This window comes from Thermobia domestica, chromosome 7, assembly GCF_964235325.1.
Source record: "Thermobia domestica chromosome 7, izTheDome1.hap1.1, whole genome shotgun sequence".
Lineage (NCBI taxonomy): Eukaryota > Metazoa > Arthropoda > Insecta > Zygentoma > Lepismatidae > Thermobia > Thermobia domestica.
In genome coordinates, this window is record NC_137460.1 from 179,493,342 (window position 1) to 179,507,386 (window position 14,045).

Sequence of the window (14,045 nt, forward strand, 5' to 3'; positions counted from 1 at the left end):
TTCAAGTATTAAAGACAAGACTACAAGAAGGTGAAATTGATACCATATGTAAATGCAATCTCACATTATGTTCATTTAGAATCATAAGCTTTCAGGTGTTTGGACATTTGCGATAATAATGTGCAGTGTAAATTAGATTTATTTATATATGTCATTCTGAAAATATACTGAGTATCTTCTAGTTCGCGTTTCTTCGTTTGTAGAAATTCCTAATGTGAGCAGAAAATTCCCCTTTGAGAAATTTTGCTTCGTGTTGCATAATACGTTAAGGCGAAACAGGACTTCCTGTTTCGCCTTAAGATAAGATGCTTATTAACATGTTTTCTAATATGGCTTAAGGATGTAAGGCGAAACAGGGAGGAATCTTGGAACTGGGGAGATTGTCCCCCCAATAATCCGCTTTGAAATGTGTTTTTTGGGAGAGAAATTTTATTGTGTCCGATAGCCAGAAAGGAAAGTGAGATGAAATTAATGTCCACTCAGAATAAGCCTCAAATCTGCCCGCCTCCCAATGTTGAAGACAACTCTGCTCCCCTGATCCTCCACAGCATTGTTTCTCAACTACAGAAATAGTTTGAACATCGCTATATATATATAATATGGGAACGATCTTACCCCCCCCCCCCCAACGTTGCAGACAGATTTGGGCTGTTGCATACATATCTGTACCTGTCGTTTCTCGTTTCTTTTTGTCCATGAATTCAAAATCCTGGGCAAGGCTTGCATAAACTTTTCGCTATGCTTTTTGCTTTTCAATTCTGTCCTTGGAAGAGTCTGTTATCTTATCCCATATGCAAGGTCTACATTCCACAAGTTCAATAAGGGTTAAAATATCGAATGGAAAAATTTCTGCCATCTCAAAAATCTAAGCAAAACTAGAAAGATACGAATGCAATAATACACAACCTTTTCATTCAGTCACTGTAGCTAAACTGCAGAACTCTATCAGGGGTCGATCCCGGTAGAAAGAGGAGAGGGAAAACTTGGATACATAGCTTTGATCTTTGTTTTCAATTGCCATTCCACAAATTATTTTTTAAAAGGGGGGATTTTGGATAGTTTTGGAAATGAGAGAAAAAATCTGCAACAAGTGAAGCATGAAGTCACATCCCTATTGTTGAGATCATAATCAAGAAAATGCCAAATGAGTAACTTGTCCTTGGAGCTTTGGAAAGAGTGTTTAATTGTGCTGGTTTCGTTTCAAAATAATAATAATTCTACTTTGACTTGTCAGCAAATATTCTATTCAATCATTGCTTATTGGGTGGAACCGGGAAAAGTGATCTGCACACAATTCTGATGAAAATAAAAGAAATTAATAATAACCAGGATTTTTTCCATATGCTTATGTTCACAGTGTATCAAACTTTGAAAATTACGCTTAAGTTACTTTCCAGAATGTATTAAAATTTAAAAGCATTAATAGATAAAAAAAAAAATATACCATCAAAGATTGTGTGTGTGTGTGAGAGAGAGAGAAAGAACAAAAATAAAAAAGGAGTAGAAAATAATCAAGAAATTGGTTATCTAAATTTCCTATATTCTATTTGGAGGGTAAAAAGTACTCTTCAGTCTTCCCACATTTTATATTTATTTTATAAAGGGAATTAGCTACTCCAAAACAGAGACTGTAAAAAATAATAAGCTGTTCCGAAGTTGTTTATAGGACAAGATAATAATAATAATAATAATATGCAATTGTAATAGAAAAAATGGAAACAACAAACCTCCAAAGACAAGAAACAAAACAAAAATACACAACGCCTTGTCACTCACTCTCTTCATCTAACCCGCTGGCCGGCCGACATTATCGGTGGCGTGTGCATCCAATCATAAGAAAACATTGCCCCCGACAAAATCGGTGTCGGCGATATATCCGACAGCATCTGCGTGTCGGAGGATCGGCCGATAATATCGGTGGCGTGTGCAAGCTACGATTTGAATATATTGAAGTAGATTTCACCGCCGACATTATCGGTGCTCCCACCGATATTATCGTTGCCGTGTGCAAACGCACTAAGGCCCGAACCGAATTCGAAATATGTTTTAGCATTTAGGTCCATGCCCGACCCGAGCTCGTATGATAATCAAATGAGCCAGGAATAAGCCCGAATTACAGAAACTTAATAATTAACCCAAAATTGTATTTTTATTTACAGCAATTAGAGGTTTTATTTTACAGTTGCGCTTTAAAAGTTTTCCAGGAAGAATGGTCCAATAAATATCGCTGTACACTGTGTACAGTATATTTACAAAGTTAGGCCCTAAAAGGCCCGAGAAAAATGGTTGTATATTTAAAATTTCAGCCTGAACCCGGTCCAGGCCCGAAGTGATATATGCTTTGTATGCCCAAGACCCAAGGTTTTACCCGGGACAGTCCCTTTTTTCCAACCGTTATCCCGTTTTTTTCTGATTCTCGAGCGGGACGCCTAAATGTCCCGTTTTTAAGTAAAAATGACCTAGGTGTCCCGTAATTATTATTCAAAATATAAATCGTCAATGGAAATTCTACTCTCTTCCGTACCAACCCTCGTTGCCAAAGTTCAGTCGTGTCTAGAACTTCTGAATTTTCAAATGGGAATTGAGTGTTCGTGGTTCAAGTGGGAATTGAGTGCGAATTCTGAGTGTTCAACTAGTTAAAAGGATTATTGGGTAGAACTTGCAATCGGGAACCATTATTTGTTGTGTGGTACATTTAAAGTTAGAAAGGGTGTGTTATCACTCTTACTTGTGTATTTCGTAAATTGAGAACACTGTTGAGTCCCAAAATGCAATCTGGACGTCAGATAATCCCCCCGTCCCCCGTAGCCGATTCGTATGCGTCCCGTTTTCGCAAGTGAAAATTCTGGTCACCTTGCCAAGACCAGCCCGCGGGTTCGGCCCGAGCCTGTGCAGACCTCTACTTAGAGGTGCATGTATACAGAAAAAGGAAGTAAAAGATGCCACCAAAAAGTACAGAAAGTGCTAAAGTTCAAGATGTATACTTAACAATATAGTGTGGAGTTCTTGTGTAGTATTCATTGTTGAAGGAAGTTTTCCTCTTTTCCTTTTTATTTTTCTCCACATCAAAGAACTACACCGAAAGTTTACAGAAATAAAAATAAGGTTTTCATTGTTGCATTGTTGTTCTCAATAATTTTGCATTGTAAATATTGGTTTCAAAAAATATTAATAGACCCTACAATATGTTAAACTTGCAGTTAAACTGAATTTTCCAAGAATTGTGCTAAATATTTTAAATTATACTGTATGCATTATTTTCTAAAGTTATGCTTTTGTATGCTCTTAAAATTAGTTTCTTCTGGACCTTTAGACAATCACAACCATGTTCAAGGTACAAACCGTATGTGTAAATTGCTGTTATGATTTTGGGTTGCCCTAGTTATTAACGAAAGGTAGAGTATTATCTGTTAGTCTATGTTGTTTGAACTTTCTTTTATTTCTATGCATCCATGTGCATTCTTGGAGGGAGAGGAGGTAAAGCCGTCTTGAACTTCATCGACTACACAGTACACACACCATTATTATTGTTAAAAAATACTGGAAGTGGAGGTAGTGTATCTGCCACGCGGAATTCGGTAGTTCGAGCATATAGCCATGAACTCCAACAGCCCATCTTAAATCCTGCATTTCTTCAGTCCCACCAGGCGAATGCCGGAATTGTACCTTCTACAAGGCCAAGATAGCTGTTTTTCACATCATTGTTCCTACCCTATTTCGGTCTGAGCCTTAGCTAACTAAAAAGTATAAAAATTGAAAATTATTGTCAAAAAATGTCTACATTGCCCAGTTCTCATTTTCATTGTCTGCCCACCCAGCAACTAGGTCTGCCTCTTTCCGCCCACCCCATCAAGCGTTTCTGACGTCGTCCCTGACCTGCGCTCCGGTTTGGTATAAGCATCAGGGACTACATAAAAAGGGCATACAGGAAATTGGACGCTATAATACTTTGTAAAATGTTAAAAAAAATCTTAAATGGAACTTTGTCAAAAAGCATACATGAGACCTCCTGTGTCAACAAATAACACATGTAACATAGTCCTCCAACAAAAGAGAGGACACGAACTAAGTGCTTGCTTTGAAAAAAGTTTAGATACGCTGGTGTTGCACGTTGTATAAAAGTATCGAACAATTGAAATAATCCTAAGTAAATTTGTTGTTGTTTTCAATGAGTACATCCTGTGACCAGATTTTGTCAAAAGCTGAAGTAATTAATTTAATGTGTACGCTGGAACAAAAATAGCAAAGATTATGGCAAAACAAACTATATTAGAATTACATTATAATCAACTCTTCTTGTGCCTTAAAAAGAGTTTTCGTTTACCATTTCTGGTTAGCAGTGAGAAGGAAACTACTGCTACAAGCGGAAAGGGCAAGAGCAACCCATGGAAATGACATACATTCTAATAATATTAACGAAACCTTTATTTTCTTTGTATTATTTAGAGGCATATGCTTCAGATAGTGATGTTCACAGACAGAAATCTAGGGGTTTTGTATTTCAGAAGCATAAAAAAAAAAAAAGGGAGAATCACCTTCAGTGAATCAAAAATTCTTCCTATGACTCGACAACATATGGTTTGCATGAACGTTTTCCTCTTCCAGCAATTCTTCCTCGAAGTGGACACACAATCGGTAATAGAAAGATTTTCATCAAGCCAACAGTTCCTGTCAATGAAATTATTAACAATAAACTACTGATGTATAATTCCTAAATACAGTGCAATATCACACGAAATCATGTCATATTGTTATTAAAGAATGCTGTATTTGAGTAAAATCTAAATGCTCTCTTTCAAAGAAAATTCAGACTGATCGTATAAGCGCAAGAAGTAAAATTAAATAGAATAACTACCCGTGACACTGTTAATAATAATAATAATAATAATAATAAAAAGGCTAAATTTCTAAAGTAGCTGTCGAAAGAAATTACCAATACGCATGGCATATTGCTTTCCCCAGCAATTCTGAAGCTATTTTTCTGAAAAGGAAATAGATTTTGTTTAAAGAAAATAAATGAAAATTTACTTTATAGTTTGTGGACAAAGTTTATTCGATTGTTGGTGAAACAATTAAAGTGGAAGAACACTTTATGTCAAAGTTTGCAGCGAATTAATGAAAATTTTACACTGTACTTTACAACAAGATTTAGCAAGCTATAAGGAAGCACAATAAAGAAATATAGTACCGCTTGAATATTTTCCTACAGTCTCTAATTACAACAGTTGGTAATAATTAACTGTATACATATTTCACGTGTCAAATATTAAAACGTAAGTGAAAAAGGCATCAAATGGCATTACGTGGATTGCTCTACAGGAGCTTGTCAAAGTGCAATTATAACACGTTTTCTTCCTCAGTAACTACGAGTGACAAATGTTTGGTTTGTGAGAGAGACTTTGCAGACACCCTATATAATAATGTATGGCTTTGTTTAGACTGAAGTACATCGACTGAAGTTTAGACATCGACAATTACCTTTGTTTATTTTCTTGATTTAACAGTGTCGGCTATTTTGACAGCAGCGACTTTAGCCTATCAGATGTCGGAGTGTAAACATATTTAACGGAGGAAAAAATTAAGAAGCGGCAGTGAATTCACACCATTAAACTCGTGATTAAGAAAATTCAGGTAAAACGGAAGTAGGTTAGAAGAAGCTATAATAAGTCACTCAATTTGTGTCCCACCGAGAAGCAATATACACAACCTTGATTTAGAATAAGAATATTAAAACTTATAACGTTTCAACCACGTAACATGTTCGCTAGTTGGTTCTAAGAGGGAAAAAAAGTCGACTACTGTGATTACATATGATACAAAAAACTAATAGATGTAAACCGTATTATATTCTTCCATCCTCATCCAGAGGGTCTCCATCATCTTCACTTTGTACAACTGTTACTCCAGTAATAACACAAATATTCAAGCGTAAGTCCACTTATAAACTGCATGCTAATGATAAAAACTGAGAAACAACTTTGTAGATACACATTCGACCTAGGGACGTCGTATGGTAGGAGTGATCTTGAATGTGAGGATTTTGAAATCCACCATCTTGAATTCAGATTATGTTTTTAAAATGGAATAGGGTAATGTGATATATATTTCAGGCTAGAATTTCATCAGGAAAACAATCAAGACGTTAGTTTTCAGATTCTGTAAAAACTTACAGACATATTACTTTCTGATGTTTACCTTGTGCATAAGTCCTTTATCACTCCTTAACTGCGTGCTAATGAAAATAAGTTAATAATACCTTCTGCATACTTAACTTGTTCGTTCAAGACTGTTTCTGCATGAAGGCTCTCTAATTCCATCTCCTTATTGATGGAACCCATTACTATTAACATTAACTTAATACATAACATTATAAAGGCTACAGCGATGCGTACTTCAGTGGGCATTAAATATTTTTATCTCCCATTGGATGGTACTAACTCCCTATGGGGATGATACTAACTCCCATTTGTGAAGTGAAATCTTTGAGTTTTACGTCCCACGTTAAGGAGACGGTGATGGTGAGTAATGAATGAAATGGTGGAATGAAGAAAGTGGGAGGAAACGGGAGAACCCCGATGAAACCTACGCACACGGTATTTGTTGACCACAAAGTTCACTTGGCGGGGGCTGGGATCGAACCCGTGACCCCACGCACCAGAGATGAACGCTCAACCACTGAGCCGCCGCGGCCCCTAACTCCTATTTGTATCAACGCATGTACGCTTTCTAGCAAAAGGTCACAATGGCTCAGTGGTAGAGCGCTTACTTCTGGTACGTGGGGTCCCTGGTTCGATCCCTAGTCAAGCATATTTGCGGCGCAAAACATCGTGCTCGTTGATTTTCTCGGAGACTCCCGTTTCCTCCCACTTTCTCATTTCACCAATTATTTCATCATTATTCAGTTACTTTAATTATCGTCTCCCATGCCTAACAGATATCATGATGAGATGTTTCAAAGATTTCTTTTTATAAAATATCATTAGCACAGTAGTACAGTATTAACTGTCTGAATACAATCAATATTTACCTGTAGTATTTGATAGCGTTTCTAGTTCTGCAACATTCCTCGTCGGTAAGCATTCATCTTCCGCCTTCCTCAGTAATTTTAATACGTTGCGGAATCGATCCACTAGCTCGCCCTTCGATACGGACCTTCTGTTACAGGTGGAACAAAATAGGCCTGTTTTGCCTCTCCAGAAAATATTTCACATATTTCTCCCACTCGTGATTGTATACTCTGTAATGAAACACGTTAAAATTCGTTGAAACAAATTTGAGTAATGATTAGTACTGATAATTTTGGACAGATATTTTTTGTAAATTTCTTTTGGTATTACACTAAATGCCTACCGGTCGTCAAAGTCATGTATTTCCGTGATCAGTTACGCAAAGCAAGAAGTGTTCCAGATATGATTATTTTTAGAACCATTTACGCAACTATTTTCCGTATTTTGAGAAATCAAGGAGTGTATTTTTAAATTTTAAAGAGTAAAAATTACGTGACTGGATCTCAGAGTCGAACCCGGGTCTCCCACACCAAAGACGGGTACGCTAACAGTTCAGCCACGAGGGAGCTCTGCATTTTTATTTTTTTAAGTATAGTTATTCTATAATAGGTATTACTTTACAAACTGTACGAATAAATAGTTTTAAAACGTAAATATGCACTAAAGATGTATATAGTAGGCATTCAGCTACATGAGAAAATAACACATTATCCTTTGAAGAAGTTTTCCATACGTCAAACTATGCGAAACTTATATCTCCATACAAACACATTTTTTTTAAAGTATACTTATTTGATTCGAGCGATTGCTGTCTGTATGTAGTATAAACGGCACTTAGCAAAATGGCAACAAACGCAGTTAACCTAGAAATAAGTCACAAGAAGGATATCACTGTGGCATCAGCTAAAAAAAGAAGTGAGTGAAGTAAGATCGATCAGATACATGCATGTATGCATCATTCGCTGGACTATGTCCCATCCAGGACATTTCAGTATATTACACCAATCTGATTAAAGTCACCGGATCAGCTCACTTTGGAACATTAGTCAAAAGTGTAACTAAGCAACACGTTATTCATCCTGCAAGGTAAATACTTGCTAACCAAATTCAGTCCTCCACCCGGTGATATTGACCTGCTCTCCGGAGTTTGCTGAACTGTTTTGCGAAGATAACAACCTGAGTAGGCCGAAGGTGACAACATACTCTGCTCCGGCTGGTCGTTCTGAGTGAGATTTCCCTCACTCCTACAAGGTAAATGCCGTTATGGCACCTTCTGTAATCAGTGGCGAAGGGTGGTAAGAGGCCCGGCCTACCCATTTACTTTCTGAAATTATTATTTATAAATAATTTATTTTTCTTTTTTGCACAGACTGTATAATTTTCTAAGTAGAAAAAATATTTTATTGTTCGACAATGAAATCGTAGTTAGCACCACTGCTGGGAGGCTCACCGAGCAGTGTCTCAGACGGAAGTAGAACTACAGGCAAGCTACTTAGAAAATCCCGCGAGAGAACGTGTTCGTAATAACCTGCGAAAGAGACCGGCCTCAGCGCTTATCGATTTTCGTTTTTACATATGATACAGCGTTTCTCTCGAAATCTTCGACTACGATTCGATATGTCAAACAAATAAAGAGCAGGAGAAGATGGGACCCCATTCCGTTTGCTTAATTTTGCGGACTAACGCAACGCAAAAGCTGGAAGAAGCAACTACGCATATTACCATAAACTAATTCCCCTTTATTCCGTTATGTTGACGCAAACCGGACCCTTTGTATTGTTCATTAGAATTGAGTAGAGAGTGTGTGTTTTTGAGCTATTATGAGTGACATTTTATTGCTCATGTATGTAGTTTGAGCATTCCTAGAAAATTTTATTTATGCTAAATGAGGTAATGTGATGTCTCCTAGATTAAATATTTTGGAGGGCAATAAGAAGGGAATTAGTGAAAGAATTATAATTTTTGAACAGCTATTTCGACTGGTGTTCCAAAACCTGACCAGTACTTAAGTTATAGTTTGTACCTTGTTCCTTCGTAAAAGTTGAAGTACCTTGTTCGGAACTTTTCACGGAACGTATTTTGTAGTGCACTTGGAGCAGAACATTCGTAGGAACCAATACCAAAACGAGCCCTGCGGTGCTTCTAACCCCCTTCGCTCGCTCAGCTATGTTTTGTGAAGTAATACTTAACCCTTTTCCGACTGAATTATATTTTCCTTACTATAATTTGATATGGTAAATTATAGTAAATTGATGGTACATTAGAGTATATAAAAGTAAATTTTGCTTCTATTGTTGCTCAACAATGCCGAGGGGAAAGGGGACTCAAGAGTCCCGTCAGGCGAATAGGCTTCGACACTATAACGCACACAGGAGAAATAATATATGAGCAAAGAAAATGGGACTTAAAAGTCCCGGTAGTCCAAAAAGGGTTAAGATGTTATATTTAGAAGATTGTGGGAGAAACTGAAAGATAAGCAAAATGACTTGTTCTGCTCAAAGTGCATTCTTACTGCAAAGGATATAATTAGTTATCAATTGATTAGTATTAATTTTCAATATTGAGGAAATAACTGAAGAACGAACTTTTAAACGGGTTATCATTATGACTTAAAAGTTTCAAAACTATGAAAGAGGGTCATAGGAAATAAATTAAACGTACCTCTGAAAACTAGGGTTGTTTTCAAAATGAATTTTGTTTTAAAATGTTATCTGCAACTTCTATAAACAAACTCCCCGCCGTACTATCAACAAATACGGCAGATATGTTGATTTTGTTTTTACCATAATAGGGTTGAAATTACTATATTTAGGTATATTCAACTATATTATATTTAACTATATCGTATGGTCTTTTGAACTTTGAGTCGTTAGTTGATTTTCCTTTATTAAAGTTGGTTGAAGTAAAAAATTCAACTATATGTTTCAACCCTACGATTTAGTTGAGTCAACTATATTCGTTTTTTTCACTGTATGGGAAAATACTATTTTACCATACCGATCGAAAAATAGTACCGGTATGTTACCTCTTCCTTATACCGATCGGAAAATAATATGGTATATTTTTTGTGACAACAGATTACATAATTTACTGCGCTTTATATTTGACAATTTGAAGACAAACGTTTTAACAACGTGCTATAAATAGTACCATTAAACAATGCTACTAAACTAATTAGTGAGTACATTATACTTTTTATATGCTATAACTAGTGTTTAAAACATCATTTTTTTATCAGATGGAAAATTTGGTGAAAAATAACTTTTTATTTTTAATATTTTTCAGTTGGATTTCATTCGCTCTTTTTAATGCTACTTGGTGTAAAACAGGAAATGAGATATTGGTGTTAATAAAATATTAATGTTTTTTGATTGACGAATAATAAATAAATATTTTTGTCAGGAAATCTTAATATTTCGTTAGATATTCATGAAGTAAAATTTACATGTTATCTTATGAGACTGAGAAATCAGTGGTAAAAGGTATAAGATCCCCTTAAGTGCAAATTCAAAGAAAATCAGTTTTATGAATAAAGGTAACCAAGAATGTTCTGTCCCTTTTGTGGAGATCTGTGATCCATTGGCCATCACACCGTGAGTTGAATGCGAATGGAGATAAGGCGAAGGTTAGTTGGTGTGGGCAGATCCAACATACTACCTGGTTGTGGCAGTTCAGTTACACCGTGAACTTGCGTAAGGAAGAGTGAACATGGAACCTCCACAGAGCGATATAAGGGCGTGTACGCTGTACGAGGTCCAAGTGGGGTCAAACGTCGCTGCAGTGGGGCGGAAGATACGCCAGACCTTTGGTAAGGGTGTCGTGACTACGTAAACAGTGTAGCGGTGGCTTAACAAGTTTAAGGACGGAGACGAAACACTCGAAGACGCACCACGTGTCGTGACGACCAAAACATGTAGAAAACTAACATCTTCAGGCAGCAATTGAGGCGAACAGTGGCCAGATATGTGAGGAACTGGGACTACAATTCAGTCTGAGTGGAGAAACCATTCGGCAGCACCTCCACCAACTGGAGAAACACGGATGGGTCGACGGATCCCACATGATTTGACTTAAGGCCAGAAGGCAACGCGAGCTGATCCTGTGTTTCTTTACTGTTTCGTCTGAGAAAGAGGCTATTTCTGGACAGGGTATTGACATGTGATGAGAAGTCGCTTCTGTGCGAAGCTCCAGGGCGCCGTTATCATTGGTTATCATCCCATGAACCGGTTCCATACAGCCGAAACCAGAATGCACCAGAAGAAGGTCCTCATGTGTGTTTGGTGGACTATTCGCGGCGTCATGCATCGGGAACTGCTACCAGTTGATCAGAGCATCAATACAACTGTGTACTGTTAGCAGTTGAGCCGTGTTCAAGAAAAACTTAAAACTTCTGAATCGCAAAGAGGTTCTCCTGTCACAGGACAACGCTAAGCCCTACGTGGCTAGGATGACCTGGGACTCCATTCTATGCCTTAGATGGGAAACATTATTGCATTCGCCATACTTCCCGGGCATTGCACGCCCAATTATCACCTGTTCAATTCGTTGGACAATCACTTTATAGGACGCCAGTGGACGTCAGTAGAGGTGCAAAATGCACTTGATACTTTCTTCGCTTCACGGCCCACGCAGTTCTACCGCGATGGAATCCATGGTCTCTCAGAACGTTGAGAGAAGGTCGTCGATGCTGATGGAGACTATTTTTGATCTTCAAGGTACGTCTTTAGCCCCAGGTGACATATCGATGTTCGAAGGTTGTGGGTGAGAAAGCGATAGAACTTTCTTGGTTACCTCTATAGATAGGTTCTGTGTACAAGTGCTTAAATTGAAATAGTTATGCACAAAGGTATAATGTCTGGTCCGGGGCAGTAGTTTATGGAGAAAAAGCATAATAATAATAATAATAATAATAATAATAATAATAATAATAATAATAATAATAATAATAAACTTTATTTTTACGTGCTGAGAACAGCACAAATACAGCACTTTGTCTTATTCTACATTATTTTAGCAATGAATATATAGTACTAGTGATAAAATTATGATTACATCTATAACATAAATTATTAATAATAAAAATACTAACAGTGTAGTGTACGTCAATTATTAAAACAAAGAAGTGTCAAAAATTAAAAGTAAAAAAATAAAAACTACTAAGTTACATTTAAAATTCTAAAGTAAAGTCATATAATAATAATAATAATAATAATAATAATAATAATAATAATAATAATAATAATAATAATAAGCTAAAACGGTGTTTTTAGTTTTTCGGAAGGAGACCAAAAATTTTCCGGCTTTTCAGAAATCAAAAACACTAGATGCAAACAATTTTATTTTGTTTTCACATTGTAATTGGCCCCCTTTTAAAAACGCGAGGCTCCTCCTACCTAAACCTGCTGGCTATACCCCTATCCTGGGACGTAAATACAGTAAACTGGCTCTTGTCAAACATTTGCAAATTAATTATAGTAATTCATACGAAATTAAACATATATTTCATATTTAATCCGTGTAACGTGGGTTCCTGTCATGGTGAGTCCTCAGGTTGCGGATCGAGGAGAAGGCCTCTAGATATAGAGGTTAGCTGCGAATATACTGAATAAGCAGTCGCGGACAGCCGACTAGGAGTGGTCCTCCAGCTTGCGGGTTTGGATAAGGCTAACAATCTCATCCTGTAAAAAAAAAAAAAAAAAAAAAAAAAAAAAACACTTGCTCAGAAGTATTCACAAAAGCCTCGGACAAGGACTGATAGCTTGGCACGACCTCAGCAAAAGAAAATGGACATGAGATTTGGAACATGGAATATTAGGAGTCTTTATAGGACAGGCGCGTTAAAATCCGTAACGAGTGAGTTAGAGACATACAGGATGGACGTAGTAGGAGTTCAGGAAGTTAGGTGGGAAGGAAATGGATCTGTGAATTCCGGAAATTTTACGTTCTTTTACGGGGAAGGAAATAAAAATCACCAGTTAGGAACAGGGTTTTTCGTACATAAACGCATATTACCAGCAATTAAACGGGTTGAATTTGTTACTGACAGACTTCCTTTTATTATTCTTAAGGGACGGTGGTGTGATATTATAGTTTTAAATGTACATGTCCCAACTGAAGATAAGGATGACGATATAAAAGACAGTTTTTACAAAGAAGTGGAACGGATATTGACTAACTCCCGCGATACCATATGAAAATTCTATTAGGAGATTTCAATGCGAAGGTAGGACGAGAGGATATTTTCAAACCGATTATAGGGAACGAAAGTCTGCATAAGGAAAGTAATGACAACGGTGTTAGACTCGTGAACTTCGCAACATCCAAAAACCTAATCGTGAAGAGTACAAAATTCCCACATCGCGACATTCATAAACACACTTGAACATCACCAGACGAGAAAACACATAATCAAACTGATCACGTTTTAGTAGATAGAAGAAAGCAATCTAGCATAATTGATGTCCGGTCGTTTAGAGGGGCTGATTGTGACACTGACCACTACCTGGTAGCAGCGATAATACGAGAGAGGTTATCGTTCAATAAAGGTAATATTCATTGTCCGAAAACGGAGAGATTCAATTTAAAGAAATTAGAAGAGAGCCAGGTAAGAGAGAAATACCAGATTGAAGTTTCGAATAGATTCTCGGCTTTAGAAGATTCGGAGTGCACTAGCGTTGAGGATAATTGAAATTAGAGATAGCATTAAAATTTCAGCAAAAGAAAAATTGGGACACGCGGAAATACGTAGGAACAAACCATGGTTCGACCAGGAATGCATAAAATTAGCAGAGAAGAGAAAACAGGCAAAATTACGCTGGCTACAAAATCCAAATGAAATAACTACACAAAATTTCGCAGATATCAGGCGGGAAACTTCCCAAACTTTTAGAACAAAGAAACGCAATTTTCCGAAAGCTAAAATTAAGGAACTTGAAGAGAATAGTAAAAATAAAAACATCCGAAACATGTATAAGGGAATCAACGAATTTAAGAAAGGCTATCAACCTCGTGCTTATATATTAAAGAAATCTGACAGTA

The 14,045-nt window shown here is 36.8% G+C and overlaps 1 long non-coding RNA gene across 1 annotated transcript in view; it reads right to left on the minus strand.

The window, feature by feature from the left end:
- Positions 1–4,443: 4,443 nt before the first annotated feature.
- The window catches only part of LOC145690594 (uncharacterized), a 127,315-nt gene continuing 117,713 nt past the window's right edge, over positions 4,444–14,045 (minus strand). The window contains exons 2-3 of the long non-coding RNA XR_014132247.1: positions 7,028–7,237; positions 4,444–4,668 (exon numbers count right to left, since the gene is read on the minus strand). This is a non-coding gene — a long non-coding RNA (uncharacterized LOC145690594). The remainder of the gene's footprint in view (positions 4,669–7,027; positions 7,238–14,045) is intronic.